Here is a 15,815-nt window from a genome sequence, read left to right as displayed (position 1 = left end):
TTTTGATATTTGGCTGATACCAATTTATTGGTATCAGAGTGGGTTATGACACCTGCTTTAGGTATTCTGGATTTTTGGATTAGCCCAAGTTTGCGAGTCAAACTGGGTAGTTGTTTGAGTGACATGGATTTTTCCATTATGATTGTGTTTGGATTTCCGTTTCAGATTTATATGGATTTCCGGTGATTTTTATGATCGGAAATTTTGAGGTCAAGTTGGGGACTAGACAGCGACGGAACTTCTCCAGACGGCATATAGGTATGATATTTAATTTTATAGTTTATGACAGGTATTAGCATTCTTTATTTAGTACCTGTCTGTTTGCTGTAGCACATATTACTTGTGATGAGTTAGCCATTGAGGATGGTTGACCTTAATAGAGATAAAGGATTATAATCTCTGGTGATTTTTCTTATCATACCATCAGTAGTGTTAGCTTCTGTTACTACTCGTAGGAGATGGAGGTACATACCAGCCTCTGCTATTGTTAGCTGGGTAGTGGATGATACCTACATATTTCTGTTGACTTAGCCAGGAGAGTTTTATACTCATATCTTTTGGATATTAGGGTACCAGGTACGATGGAAATTGGTCATTGGGGGTTACCATGTTTGATCATTGTTGAGAATGGTTTGACGTTGAGGGATATTGTGAGATAAGATATTATGATATGTTGATTTCTAATGATTTATGAAAGTAAATGTTATGTGGTTGTTTGATGATCAATTACTAGATATTTGTTTTGATGATCTATTAGTGGATAACTATTTTGATGATTTAAATTTGGGTTGTCATTGATGGTGACATAGTGAGTGTCATTATGATATTCACAGGTTTGATGATTATGGTTGGTGATCAGATTATAAATTGGGTGCTGGAGAGTTTTACGGTTGAATGTGCTTATGAGATTTTAATAAACCTGGTTGGTTATGGATAGTTAACAGGATGATATAAAAAAAAATAATATATGCTTCCTCTGATATGGGACTATGTGGATAAATAATGATTGATGTTTTGAATGCTAACTTGCCCTCATGGGGAGTAGAGATTTATTCATCTGATATAGTGTGGGCTGATGTTTTTGAGGATGAAGATGAGAGTGTCTTGATGTTCTTAAATTCTGACTTTTTCTTTTGGGTCGTACACATTTATACATATGATATTATGTGGTTGGATATACTTTAGTTGCTTGTGGAGGATTAAGGTATTCTTGATTAGTTAGTAGATGAATGATTTTGTTTTGTTGGTTGATCAGTAGAGGATTGCCATACTGTATTTTTAGAGGTTCGAACCTTTAGGTTATTTGTGCTTAGTTATGTATCTGGAGCACCTTTGAGTACATGTTTTGTACTGACGTGGGAAGGACTGATTTAGTCAGAAATCATTTTCAGCTTGGATAGTTTATAAAGGATTGATGTATCCTATTCCATGAAGACTTTGACCGTGGACTGTATATACCTGGTGGGATAACTTAGAGGGTGCGTTGGGATATGTGACCCCGCTGGTGTAAGGAAGTGTAGAGCTAATTGCTTAACACTTATGGGATACAATCGTTACTAGTGTAAACTGGGAGAGTACATTTGGATTTGTGATGATAAAATTTTTCCCATTGGATATAGTCTTGGTAGTGTATGACATTGACTGACAATGTTATACCACGGTGTGTATATTTTTCTTGTCCGATACCAGTTCCTTTGAACCTAGAGCAGGGTTGTTACTGGATGATTAGGCTGCTTTATTTTGGGTTGTCTTTGATTGATGTATTCATGCTTGATACATATGCATGAATTTTGTTTAGATATACCGGTAACCCATGAGTGTTGGTAGCATAAGGTTAGTCTCTTTGATTGAGCTGGTATGTTGATTTTGCATGTATATCATGATTGTTTTGGGTTGTAGGAGTCCTGTGGTAGACTGCCCATTTGCAAGTAGTATATGTATCCATGTTCTGATATGGTTTGAAGGTTCCTTGTGGATCATAGATATGTAGTTGGGTGTATGTATCTGGAGGTATTATTGAAGATATCTTGTTGATTAAATTCGAGATGTAGTATAAGTACATCGGTGGTGTTTTGATGGAGGCATTTTGTCGATTTAATCTGAGTTGTGATATGTACATATGTGTTTGGTGTGGTATCTGAGGTATCTTTTTTATTATGTTTGATATGTGAGTGCACCTGGGTTTAGTATGCTTTATTGGAAGTATATGTTGGTTATACTCTTGGCATAGGTGTATATATGCCATGTGAGGTTGTTTGAGGTGTATTGTCGATTATACCTATGTTGATATATGCACACGGGTTCGGTATGCATTGTTGGAGGTAGCACAATGATTTATGCCTATGTTGTGAGTATGTTTGGTGTGCACTAATTGGAGAATTATGTCGATCATACATATGTTGTGTGTGCATGTGTGCCAGGTGTATGGTGGGTAGCATCATGATGATTCTACCTATGTTGAATGTAGAATGTTAAGTGTCTACATTATGTTAATGGTTGTATAACCCTGTCAACTAATACTCCTATTAGTGGGTGACCAACCCACTAGGATGATGATAGAGTTGACTATGGATTTGATTTGTTTACTAGGTTGTTTATACCTTTGGCTGCCCATAGTGATATGTGGTCGAGTGATCTCGTGCAGTCTTTAGTTGGATAGTTAGGTGCCTTGGACACTTATGGATCGTTTGTGGTGGAGCGGAGCTCCCACATATACATATTTCGGATTGCTTGTAGCGGAGCATTGCTCCCATATCTATTGCAGATACATGTTATGGATTATTTGTAGTGGAGTGTTACTCCTACATATTGAGGATTTCTTGTGGTAGAGCGTTGCTCCCCCATATGTGGTATTTTCTGTGATGGAGCGTTGCTCTCACACTGTAGGATCTATGCTTAGGTGATTTTTATCGTTGGTGATCATATTTCAGACTTATTGTCAGAGATCTTATGGATAGGAATGTCTGTGATACGGACATTATGTGTCTTGGTTTTTGCCATATAGGCTTACAGTGCCTTAGATGTTTTCAGGGACTCGATGATCCTGGTATGTTGAGGATGTTTGGATAGGTTTCCATTATCTTTGTGGACGATGTTATGATCTATTACGGATCCGAGGTGAGTCACATACACAACCTTTGCATAGATCTAGAGATGATTCGACGAGAACATCTATATGTGATTATCAGTAGTGCTGGTTTGGATTATCTTTTGTTATGATGTTTGGGACACACGGTCACTAGTAGGAGTGTACCGTGGTTCCACAGGAGATAGAGGTTGTTACCGTTGGGAGCAGCCGAAATCAGTGTAGGAGATCCGCAGTCTTTTGTGACTCGCAGGATATTACAGACCTTTCGTCGAGGGTTTCTTCCGCATAGCTATGCTACTTTCACGCGTGACCATGAAAGGCGTTAAGTTTACTTGGACTGAGGATTGCAAGACCAGCTTCTGGGAGCTGAAGCGGAGACTAGTGTCGGTTTTGATTTTTGGTTTTTACCTTCGGAAGAGGACGAATTTGTCCTCTACACCGACGCGTCACTACAGGGTATGGGTGCTGTTCTGAGATAGCACGGTAGAGCGTTCTTATATGCTTCTCGATAGTTGAGGGAGCCTGAGAAGAAAATACTCAGTTCATGATCTGGAGTTGGCCGCTATTATTTTTGCCCTGAAGATTTGGCGGCAGTACCTGTATGATATTACATTGAGATTCTCACTGACCATCGGAGTCTCAAATATCTGTTCACTCAGAAGGAACTTAATCTTCGACCGAGGACATAGATGGAGTTCCTGAAGGATTATGATTGTACCATTAGCTATCACCGGGGAAAAGCTAATGTGATTGCCGATGCACTTAGCTAAAGGTCCAGAGGGACTTTAGCTTGCCACCGAGTTGTGGTCACAGATTTGATTCAGGATTTCTCTGAGTTAGACATTGAGGAGCAGGGACAGACAGAGCAGGGTATTCTTGTTACGATGGTTGCTCAGTCGTCGATCAGGAAGAGAATCCGAGAGACCCAGTTGTTAAGACCTCATGGAGCTCAACGTGAGGCAAAGTGGTCCATATTATCAGCAGAGGATGTCAGAGGCATAAGACTGCCAGAAGTGTTATGCTGACCGGAGTCGGAGACCCTTAGAGTTCTCCATTTGCGACCAGGTATTTCTACGAGTTTCACCCACGAAAGGGGTGAAGGGATTGGCCTCAGAGGTAAGCTAGCTCTGCGATAAATTGGACCTTTCCAGATCTCGGAAAGGATTGGAGCAGTAGCTTATCGGTTGGCACTATTGCCGTCCTTGGCAGACGTTCACGCCGTATTCCACGTATCTACGCTGAGGAGATACGTACCCGATCTGATACATGTGTTGATAGATAATCTCAGTTCTCCTTTCAGCCTGACGTCACCTATGAGAAGGTTCCGGTATGGATTCTAGACCGGAAAGAACGTCAGTTGCGGAATAAGACTATTCGGCTGGTTAAAGTTGGATGACAGCATCATTCGGACGAGGAGGCTACTTGGGAGCTCGAGGATACAATCTGAGCTCGATATCCCCATCTTTTCACAGGAGGTATGTGATTTAATTGACCGTTCAGCATTTATAATCGTTACCTGTTGTTAGTATTTGCTGATGGTAGATAACGAAATTTGGGGACCAAATTTTTATTAGTGGGGGAGAATGTAAAATACCAAAAATAGGCAAATATTAATAAGAGAATTTTACGGAATTTTAGAAAATTTTTCGGGAATTTTTCGGAGCTTGTATGAGCGAGTTAACGGGGGATAAAATTTGGGTTCCGGGAAAGCCTGTTTAGGCTACCCTAATTAAATGAGGAAAAGTTGAATTTCTAAATTCCTTTTCTTTATTTACTTTGCTTTTTATTTATTTTCTTTACTTCCTCTCCTCCTCGCCGAAAACCCCTGCACGCCCGAGCCATTCCCGACGCCGAGCCCTAACCGGCGCTCACGGCGGTTTCCTCCACTTCCTCTTCTCGGTTTCCTCCTCTCCTCTTACATCTTCTCCTTCTCCCGACGCCGAGCAGTGCCGAGCCCTAGGTGCCGACGCCGCCGACACCCTCTGCGAGCCCCTTTCTCTTCCTCCTCGCCTAGCGAAGGCGCCGGTCGCCAGACACTCCTCACCTTGCCCTAGATCGACTTCTGCACCATACTGCCGACATCACAGCCGAGGTCCCTTCTTCTTCTTCTTCCCTGTCTCGCCGTGGAGGTCCCAGTGCAGCGGTTTCCTTTGTCTTAGCCCGGCCGACCGACAACTTTCCCTTCCTTCCTTTGGTCCGACGAGATACCGCCGACCTTCCTTCTGCCGCAGCCGCCACAGGGAGCAGTGCTGCCACCTGGTGTTAGATCTTTTCCTTTGTTTCGGCCAGGAGTTTCCAGACAAGTTGTACCGGCCAAACAAGCTTGATCCGGCTAGAAGAAGAGTATCCATTTGGAGGGTAAGTAGTTGGTTTAGAGGATTATACATTAGTAATTTTAATCTAATGTTTAGTAGTGAAGTTTTCCAGTGGGTATAGTGTGTTGTGGGTTGTTCTTGGATCCGGCAACAGTGGTGATTTTCAATCACTAATTCCAGCAGCTTCTTATTCTAGAACAAAGTTGTGATTTAAGGTAAGCTAGAGATCAACATGTAGTTTAATGATGGTTTTGAATGGTATCATTAGCTGGTTATGAGTATTATGAGGAAGTTGAAATTTTAATGGTAATGTGTTGAGGTAAGGAATAAAGGACTTGTTTCAGTTGTAGTAGCGTACACAGGAATTTGATATGTTTTGTAGTTGGACAATCATGTGTATGTTGATTAGGTTTATGTGTTTTTGAAATTAGGGTTTTGCCCTAATTTAGGGTTAAAGAATTATTTAGCTATTTATATAAATTTAGCTAAATAATTGTATATCTATTGGATACAGGACTTTGACGCGAGACGGGTATCTCGGAGTCAGATTTGGACTTTTCTTATCGGAGGCGGGTACTTTTGACTTATGTCATTTGATATACATAGTAGTGAATTTAACAAGTTGCATTAATTATGTCCTTTATTTCTTTCGGTTAGTCACTACCCATTATCTGATACATGATTGATTGATTGCTTGATGTGCATCCCATGTATACTTTATTTGTTTATACATGCTTATAGGGGGTAGTGATATATCATGCTTCACCATGTTCAGGACCTAGGTTTTTATACCTTCTGTGTACCTTTGATTCGATATGATCCGTTGACCTAGGGTGCACTTTTCTATATATATGGAATAGGTCAGGATGTTTTTATGATTATTGCCATGCACCATTTGCATGATTGCATGCTGTGCGATAGTCTGCTCCATTATTGTTGAGCACATCGCCAGTTACATGAATCTGCACACACCACCACTCATGGGTTAGTGGTCGATTCAGGCAGAGTGTGTTGCAGCAGGGACTCTGTTAGGCACCGTTGGTCCACTCATGGGTAGTGAGACACAACGTGTTATCCGGCAGGGATTCCTCCCCGTCACTGTGTACCGGGAGTTGAGAGCATTGCGCTCCCCCATTTATGATTTGGGGTAGGAGGATAGGTGTACTCCGACAGCATCCCGTCCACTCGGTCACTCATCAAGAGTAGTGACGACAGAGTGCACGGTTGTCACAGCCCTACCCACTCGGCCTCACTATTGTGTGAGATGATCGACTGACGTCAGGGGTGACCAGGACACATCATGGGCATCATATGCATGATGCATTTATTGCTTGTGTTTGTGTTTGCTACATTTATATGCTGCATATTGTTTGGATACCTATGTTTGACATGCATACAGGATTTCCCTATCCCTCGGACTGTTTGACCTTATACTCAGGACCTGGTTAGTACAGTATTCTCCTGTTTACTTCAGATGCATTTTTGTCTTTCTTATCAGGAGACTGTACGCATGATTAGTGCTAGGTGTTATTTCCCTACTTTGTATATCAATTGTACCTGCTGAGTGTTGGACTCACCCCGCCTCCATTGTTGTTATTTTCAGGTTGATGCTGTCCGGAGGGAGTTCCAGTCGCTAGTCCTCACTGCACGTAGTGCTAGATCCCTGCAGACCTCAAGGATTTATTTACCATTTGGTTTCGTTTTTATTTGTGTGTACTTGGTTATTTGGATACTTGGACATCGTATGTTTTTTTTTTTTTTGATATTGATGGATGTTCTATTCGATATGTTTTTACTACATACCTGCCTGGACGACAGAAGAGGTGAGTTTCGTCGGATTTGAGTTTTACGAGTGTAGTGGAGTAGGGTGGATTTCGAGTCAGTGTAGTATTGTGATTACTATTATTAACTGCGTGGTTGTGACAGCCAGAGGCTGAATATCTATATAAACTGCGTGGTGATTGTTTTTATTTATTGTTATTATTCCAGCCGCCTGTGGCTGAGGTATATGGGTTATGTAGAAGTTTCATATTGTCCGCCGTACAGGGGAGATTATGTCGAAATTTCTTCGGACAGGGACTCCTCTGGGGCGTGACATTTAACATCGGTTTTTAAAATCCGATGTCTATGATAATTTTTCCACCAATACTTAGCTAAAATTTTCAACTCTTCCCTCTAACCTAACCCTATATGATGTCGTCCACGGGAGGCAGAGAGAGAGAGCCGTCTTCGGGCGACTCACCTTCTCTGCCTCTACATTCTCCTCCCCTCCCATCGCCGACCCAATCTCGACCTCCTTCATTCTCCCAATTCGAAGCAGACAGAAACAAAGATCGGAGATCTGTGCTTCCGATTCACCGCTCGATCCGCCAAGATGCAGATAGGTTCCGAGAAGGCGTCGTCCCTTGATCTCTTGTCGGTCGTCGTCGCCTCCCTCTCCGACGGATATGGGCTCGATTCCAGCACCGGGGATGCGTTCGTGGAGAACCGGCTGCTGATCGTCGTCCTGAGCATAGTCATCGTTGTGCTTGTCGGTTGCGTGGCAATCTTCTTCGTCTGGCAATCGAGCGGAAGGAAGCCCGTCGAGCCGCCAAAGCTGCTAGTGGTGAAGACCCAGATGGATACAAAGGAGGACCAAGGGAAGAAGAAGGTCACCGTCTTCTTCGGGACGCAGACCAGGACGACTGAGGGGTTCGCGAAGGTTAGGGTTTTTATCCGAGTAGTTCATTTTTTGAATTTTTCTCCCATGATCTTAGATTTTCCCCCCTTCTAGGCGCTGGCTGAGGAGGCAAAAGCACGGTACCCTAATGCCATATTTAAAGTCATGGATATCGTAAGATTATCTTCCTTCTGTTTCAGATCATTGGAAATACTACTGATTAATTGACTGATCTGTAGTTAGTTTCCTCAATTATAGGACGAATATGCTACTGAGGATGATGAGTACGAGGAGAACCTGAAAAAGGAGAGCTTGGCTTTGTTCTTCTTGGCTACGTAAGTTGAAAGCCAGGAATTTTTTGTTTTCTTTAGGTATGGAGATGGCGAGCTTACTGATAATGCTGCCCGGTTCTACAAATGGTTTACAGAGGTTCTGGAAACATGCACATTTAGTTAATCTATTCTACCAATAATCCTTTTGCCTTGATCGATTGCTGATTATTAGTTTTTATAGGGGAAAGAAAGAGGAACCTGGTTGGAAAATCTTCAATTTGGTGTGTTTAGTTTGGGCAATCAGCAATATGAACATTTTAATAAGGTTTGGCATGATGAAATTGTTAGTATTCTTTTTGTGGGAATTGCTTGGCTAATATATTTGTGTATTATGTCCTTGCAAAGGTTGCTGTGGTGGTCGATGAACTGCTTCATGAGCAAGGTTTATAGTTGATTTATTTAGTTTGTGATTTGACTAAGTCACATATGCTCCTAAAGTTGATTTTAAATCCTATCTTCAGTTGCAAGCTCAAAGTTCATGCATTTCATTTTTCTAGAGAATTTAACTTGTTTTGTAGACTAATTGTTACTCTAAAAACTTGTAAAGTCAACATGGTATGAGGAGTTACTAAGAAACAGTTGAGTAGACATGTTATTTGTGAGTTTCATACATACAACTGTAATGTAGTAGTCATGTGCAAGTTTGTAGATGTGTTTAATGAATTTAAGCATCATTCGTACTTGGATATTCTTCTATATTTTTTTTCCTCTGCATAGGCGCCAAGCACATTGTCCAAGTGGGGTTGGGAGATGATGATCAGGGTATTGAGGATGACTTCTCTGCATGGTATGTAGTATCAGCAAACTTTTATGCATGTCATCCAAATTTCAATGTCGGCTACTGCTATTTTTTAGTTTTATATTTTTTTTCTCTTTTGGCCATCATTATCTCATTACTCCTGTGTGGAATATGAAATATCAACTATACTTTCAGGAGGGAGCTTCTTTGGCCGGAGTTGGATAAGTTACTTCAGGATGAAAATGAGACAGGTGCATCTACTCCTTATATAGCTGCCATTCCTGAATACCGGGTTGTATTTGTCAAGCTTGAAGAAGTTCCATATCTCGACAAAAGTTTGAATTTTGCAAATGGCCATGCTATTCATGACATACAACATCCATGCAGGTAGAGATGCTCTTTACAAAGACAAATCTGTTGGGTTACTCTACAAGCCTTTGTTGTCATTGCTAGTCTTTTGACATCCTTTGGTATTCATGCTAGCCTCTTGGTTCATCTTCAAGTCAGATGTATATGAATGCTTACTCTGTGATGCCAAAATTTGACTGTCTTGGTAATAATTCTAAAAGAATATAGCTTTGCTGAACTCCATTTTGCTTCATCATGCTTTAGTTATTCAGATGGTATAGCTAATTTACTCCTTCAGCACACAGTTTTATGGAAGGTGGCTGGAAAACTAATCATGCCAAAACCAAAGGGCTTAACATTTGAGATTAAAAAAGCTCCGTCATCTGGACTTAAGTGGTCCTTTTCTCCTGGGACTAACCTGCTATCAGGTGGTGCTGCAAAACTTGAAAAAGAGTCTAGGCAAAAACTAAATGAGTTTTCCAAGGAACTTAGAACATTCAGAAGTGTTGACTTGTCAGGTTAGCACACTAAACTTGTTAGAATGTATCTACAGCAAGTGATTATCGAAATAGATGGGGTTTTGATTACATGTCCAATGCCTATATTATGTCCAGATAAGGTGCTAGTTAAATGTGTCCTTGACAAATCTCTAAAGATGATTGCTTTTCTAATTTGTTAAGTACTGATTTCTGACTTACATGCCACTGAAATATTTTCTAAATCTGAAACACACACTCAGAAGAATTTTTTTTTGTATTATTTGTGTGCCTTTACCTTCATTAGATTCGTCTGGCAGGAAGATGTTGTTGATGAATATATAGATTCGTGCATATGTAAGTGAAACCCTTCCCATTGTTTGACAAAAGATGACATATTCTCAGACTGAAGCAACACAATGGCATATTAAAAGGTGGAGCAAAAGCATGCTCTGGTGGAAGGCCTTGGAGTCTTGCATGTATTATTCGAGGATTCAAGGATCGAAGTGAAGGTAAATGTCTTTGCTTGACTTTATCAAGTAGATAGCGTCAAGTTAAAACAGGTGTTAATGCCTCGTGTGTCAAAATCAAAATTGTTGTTATGCATCGAATAAGAGTTGCAAATCTTTTACTACTTTTTACAACTTTGTTCTGCAACTTTTGGATAATCTATTGTAGGATGCCCAAGATTGTTCAGCAAGTTTATGATTCTGATTCTGCTTAGGCTCAGTTTCAGTCTATAGCTAGTTGATTCTAATTTTGACAAAATATGACAAAAATTTTTAATGAACCCATATCAGGTGGTTATTAGTAAATAGGACAGAGAAATATATTATCAACATCAATGAACCCATATTTTTGCTAACTATTTGGTCAGCTATATGGTTCTTAGTTCTTACTCCTCAATTGAACTCTATGCAATATGCATGACTAAACCATTGGAGTCTTAATTTTGTCAAGGTCTTCACTTTGTTTAACTATATTATATATTTTATTGAATGTCATTGAATATGTATATTTTCTCGTGTTCTGGTTATTTGAATTTACAAACTAATTGCACAGATGACAGGGAAGAGGGATGACTGGGAAAAGGGAGGAGCGAACGAGAAAAGGAGAATGGGGTCGGACTTCTACCACTGAGGACTTCAGAGCCGACCACTGAACTATGCTATGGGACCTAGGGAAAGGATTGAATGTTGGATCTGGACAGGAAGTGAGGCCTACTGCTCCGTGGGGTATCCATTAATGGTTAGGGATAGTATATCTATTAGCTAGCTTTTGATGTAAAAAGAATGTTTGGGTATTTTATGGATATTGTTCTAAGAAGATTATTTATATAATTTGTTAATATTTGTGTATTTTATGGATATTATTGAATGAAGAATATTTGTATAATTTGTGAATATTTGTGTTTTTTTTTATTGTCGGTTTTTCATGGTTTCGGAAATCAAATTTGTGAAAAAATATGCATATTACATCGATTTTCCACCGCTGTAAAACCGGTGTTATTAACTAATATTACATCGGTTTTCCACCGCTGTAAAATCGGTGTCGTTAAGTGATACTACACCGGTTTTAATCCGATGTCTAAAATGGCAGACTTTTAACATCGACTTCATAGATATCGGTCGAAAATGAAATAGACATCGATGAAAAACTGATGTCTATGAAAATTTTTGTTGTAGTGTAATCATCGCACAGCTCCAAAAGGACAACAACTCTTACAAAGGAATGTGTTGACTTATCTCTTACAAAGGAATGTGTTGACTTATCGTCTTGTAAGTACAGATTATACTCTTTGTATGGTCATCAACCCACTCAGATCTCAACTGGATTATCTAGTATTTTTTTTTCCTATCTCATTAACCGTTTTCTTTCCACCTAAATTGGATAGAAATCAAATTTGCTTCTCCTTATCAAAATACTCATGTATTATGTGTTTGAAGTTGAATTAAAATACATAAATCAAAAATATTTTATCTACATCCAGTGAAACATGAATCTCTTAATCCATGTATCTAGATAAATAAGTTTATGTATATAATTAATCATATATGGTCTAGAAATTTCTATTGAGTAGAATAAATACTCATGTAATGTCATGTAATGTGAAGTTTTAAGATAAGTATTTTTTCAATACAAAATCATTATACTAAAACTTCTCTTCTCTTCCTAGAAAGCTTTTGAGAGCCTGTCACCTTCCAACAAAATGGTAACAGAGTCAATGACATTAAAATCTTTTTCTTTAATTTCTAATATCCCCAACTTATCAAACTCAACTATGAGAATTGATTACTTAGAATGAAGATTATTCTTGGATCCCAAAGAGTAGGATATTGTTGAAAATGATTTTGAAGAGCCCTTAGATGTGACAACTCTATCTCAAAATCAAAAGGATGCTTTGGAGAAAGCAAGAAAGATCAAGGTACTCTTACCATTATCCATCAAGGTTTGGATAAAGACATGTTCGAGAAAATAGCCAATGAGACAATATCAAAGAAAGCGTGGGAGGACACTTCACAACTCCATTATGAAAGTAGACAAGGTGAAGAAGGTGTGACTTCAAACTCTAAGGGTTGAGTTTGAATCATTCTTTATGAAAGAGAGTGAATATACCTCTAACTACTTTACAAGAGTTTTTGCTGTTGTCAATCAAATGAAAAGACTTGGAGAAACCGTGTCTGACGTTCGAGTAATTGAGAAGGTACTACGCTCTCTAAGCACAAAGTTTAATCATGTTTGATCTTATCTGAAAGTGGTGGAGATGATGCGCTGGGCAAATGACTCTGTTATTGACTGGGAGAAGACTCTGGAATGAAGATGAAATGGCACATAACACTCCTCCGGGATACTCCTTCCTGTGCACACAGCAAAAAGAGCAAAGGGAAGTGTTAGAGCGAGAACTAGAGAGGGGGTCCCTAGCACTGACACTCTGATGCTCAAGTCAGTACGGTGGCCAAATGAAAAATGGAGAAGAATGTGAATAGTTGATGAGTGCGCGTAATATAAGGCATGAGGATGTTTTTATGTACCTGGCCAATGGAAAGAACCCCCTTTTATGTTGCCTCTCATAACCTCCACTATAATGAAGTGGCAAAGAATACCTATTGTCAGAATATATTGAGTAATGAAAGATGTACAGTTTGGAGGATGTGCAATCATCCTTCAAGGAATCTTTCGTTATATGTATATGAACAGTCTTTTATAACCTCCGCAGTAAATGATGTGGCTGAGTAAGTTTGCTGTTAGGTACTAGAAAATGTATAGTCATGCTCATAGGAAGGTTCCATTGTAGGTATAATAGAATATTCCCAGATAAGTAGCTGTTATTCTCTGTCAGGTTGTTGCGATTCTCTGACAATGTTGTCTTATAGAGGTAGTCCAACCAACCTAATAGTCAACCGACTGTATGATGGGAGACTGTAATAGAAATGGAAAACTAAGTCCTTTAAGTCTGACCAACTCTTGGGTTGACCGACCGTATGCTAAGAGATAGGGAATTATGCCTTATAAACCCGATCGACCCTTGAGCAGACCGACCATATGCGGAGATTTGACTTAATACTAAGAGATAGGGAACTATGCCCTATAAACCCAACCAACCCTTGGGTAGATCGGTCATATGTTGAGAGTTGTATTGTAGAAGCAGGGGTCTAGGCCCCATATGCCCGACCATTGTGGGAGCTGACCAAGTTTATTCTGTATATTTGGCACTGAGGTATGGAGCGCTGAAGCCCTTAAGTCCGACCGGCTCCGTATTGAATGCCTTAGCATTGAGAAGTGATGAGTTGAGTCTCAGTAAGAGCGACTTGGCCATTAGTTTATACTCTAATCCTGATTGTCACCTCACCCTGACTTTGACCATGATCTTACCTTGACTTTGAGTTCCACCTCATTACTGGGTCCCCCTCATAACATATCGTATCAATGTTGTTGTTGCAATGGAAGAGTCCAAAGATTTAGAGATCATGATCGTTGATGAATTAAACAGATCATTACGAGCACATAAAGAAAGGATGAGCCATGGAAAGCAAGAACAATTTGAACATGTATTACAAGCACAGATCAATTTGAAGACTAAAAGAGGTATTTCTAGTAGAGGTCGAGGCTAAGGACAAAGTAGAGGATGAGGTCCAGTACATATGATAAATCTAATTTTTTCGTGAAATGGATATCAAAAGAATTAAATGATTGAATTCATTCTACACTAATGTAGCATAGAGATGACTCAGGTCGTCTCCCAACGAATATAACAATGATGGTATCTTAGAATTGATTTGTTATTACTTTTTAGATTTTTGATAACAAATTGAGGTTTTGGATTCGTTGAGTTCTTAAACTAATGAATGAAATAGCAAGACAATTATGAAACTAAATCTAATGCAATAAAAGAGATCCTATCTATTTATTAATCATGAACCCACAGCATATTATCACATTATGCCATGGATTACACCATTAACAAATCTAAACAGATTGGAAACTAAATAAGAACAAAACAAGATCAAATCAAGCAATTCAGATTCAAGCAACCAGATAGGATCAAAACAAATTCAGATTCAAATTTAAGCAACTTGTGAACTGAACATGAACTTAAGAACAGATCAAATCAAGATCTCCACTCAAAGAATTAGCAAGCATTCAAATGAATTGAAGACAAAGAAAATAGATCTAAACTTCATCTAACCCTACCAATTTGAGCCTATGAAACTAAATAGTAAAGGAAATAGAAACTTGGCTGGAAATTGCAATAACAGAGATGCAGAAATCAGAGGAGGAAAATGATGAACCAAGGTGAGCTAGAAATCCCCAAGCACTCACTGATCTTGACAAAGATGTCAAGATCTTGCAATCGACGAGGAACCGATCAATTCAGACGATCAATTTAGTGACACAGTTGAAGCTGGAAATTGATGCAGAAATCAAAGGGGATCAAAAGCAAACACTTCTGATCATTTAGATGGGTGTGGATCTTTGAGGGAAGGTAGATCTCCGGCTAGAAAGCAAAGGAAACGTCTCAAACCACCGAATTCCTCCACCTTCTCCGTTTCTCTGTCCTCACTCGAAGTCACGACAGAGTTAAGAGTAGCTGGTTGAAGTGACGTTGCCAGCTGGTGATAGGTGGATGATGATCGGAGGAAGGGACGCCCTTAACCTCTCTTGATCGCCCGGCGGTGGATCGGAAGGAAGAGGATCGGCCTCTATTTCGTGCGATCACACTCCTATAGAAATTGGCTAACGAAGAAAAGCACTATAGCTTCTCATTTAAACCAAATTTGAGATCTAGACGGATGACCCAGAATGCTTCAAGTCTTGATCAACGGTGGAAAGTCGCTTTAAATTTGATCTGAAGGTGTTGATCTTCATCAAAGGTCCTAATCTACTCTTCATTAGGTTGGATGGACCAGATCCTTGACGGATGACTCAAATCTCTCTTAATCTTGAATGGACGGTCCATATTACTTCAGAACTTGATCTCTTCAATTAACCCTAGATTTGAACTCAAATTTGGTCTAATCTGATTGGGTACATGACCCTTTGATGTCTACAAAGAATATATCCAAATATTAGCATCAAATACAATAAATATAAGATAATTTGCAATTAAGTTCACAAATGAATACAACTCATGAAATGTGATATAAACATGGAATTAACACATGAGAAGATCAAATGATATGCTTATATGAATCAAAATATCATAACCAAATGATATTTATCAAATTCCCCCACACTTATTCTTGCAAATCCTAGGCAAGCAAACAAAATAGAAGAAACAACTAAAATTCATCTCCACAATAATTCCCTAGTAATACCTAGAAGATTATAAAAGAAATTTAACCAAGACCATCTAAAGA

The 15,815-nt window shown here is 39.4% G+C and overlaps 1 long non-coding RNA gene across 1 annotated transcript; it reads left to right on the top strand.

Moving 5' to 3' along the window:
- The first annotated feature begins 8,592 nt into the window (after positions 1–8,592).
- On the top strand, positions 8,593–9,466 carry LOC121968573. Its single transcript, XR_006108220.1, has 4 exons — positions 8,593–8,659; positions 8,740–8,776; positions 9,112–9,181; positions 9,329–9,466. It is a non-coding gene; the product is annotated as an uncharacterized LOC121968573 (long non-coding RNA).
- Positions 9,467–15,815: the final 6,349 nt, after the last annotated feature.

Source organism: Zingiber officinale, chromosome 3B, assembly GCF_018446385.1.
Source record: "Zingiber officinale cultivar Zhangliang chromosome 3B, Zo_v1.1, whole genome shotgun sequence".
NCBI classification, from domain to species: Eukaryota; Viridiplantae; Streptophyta; class Magnoliopsida; order Zingiberales; family Zingiberaceae; genus Zingiber; species Zingiber officinale.
The sequence above is the reverse complement of the archived record's forward strand: the minus strand, read 5'-3'. Positions and strand labels throughout refer to the sequence as shown.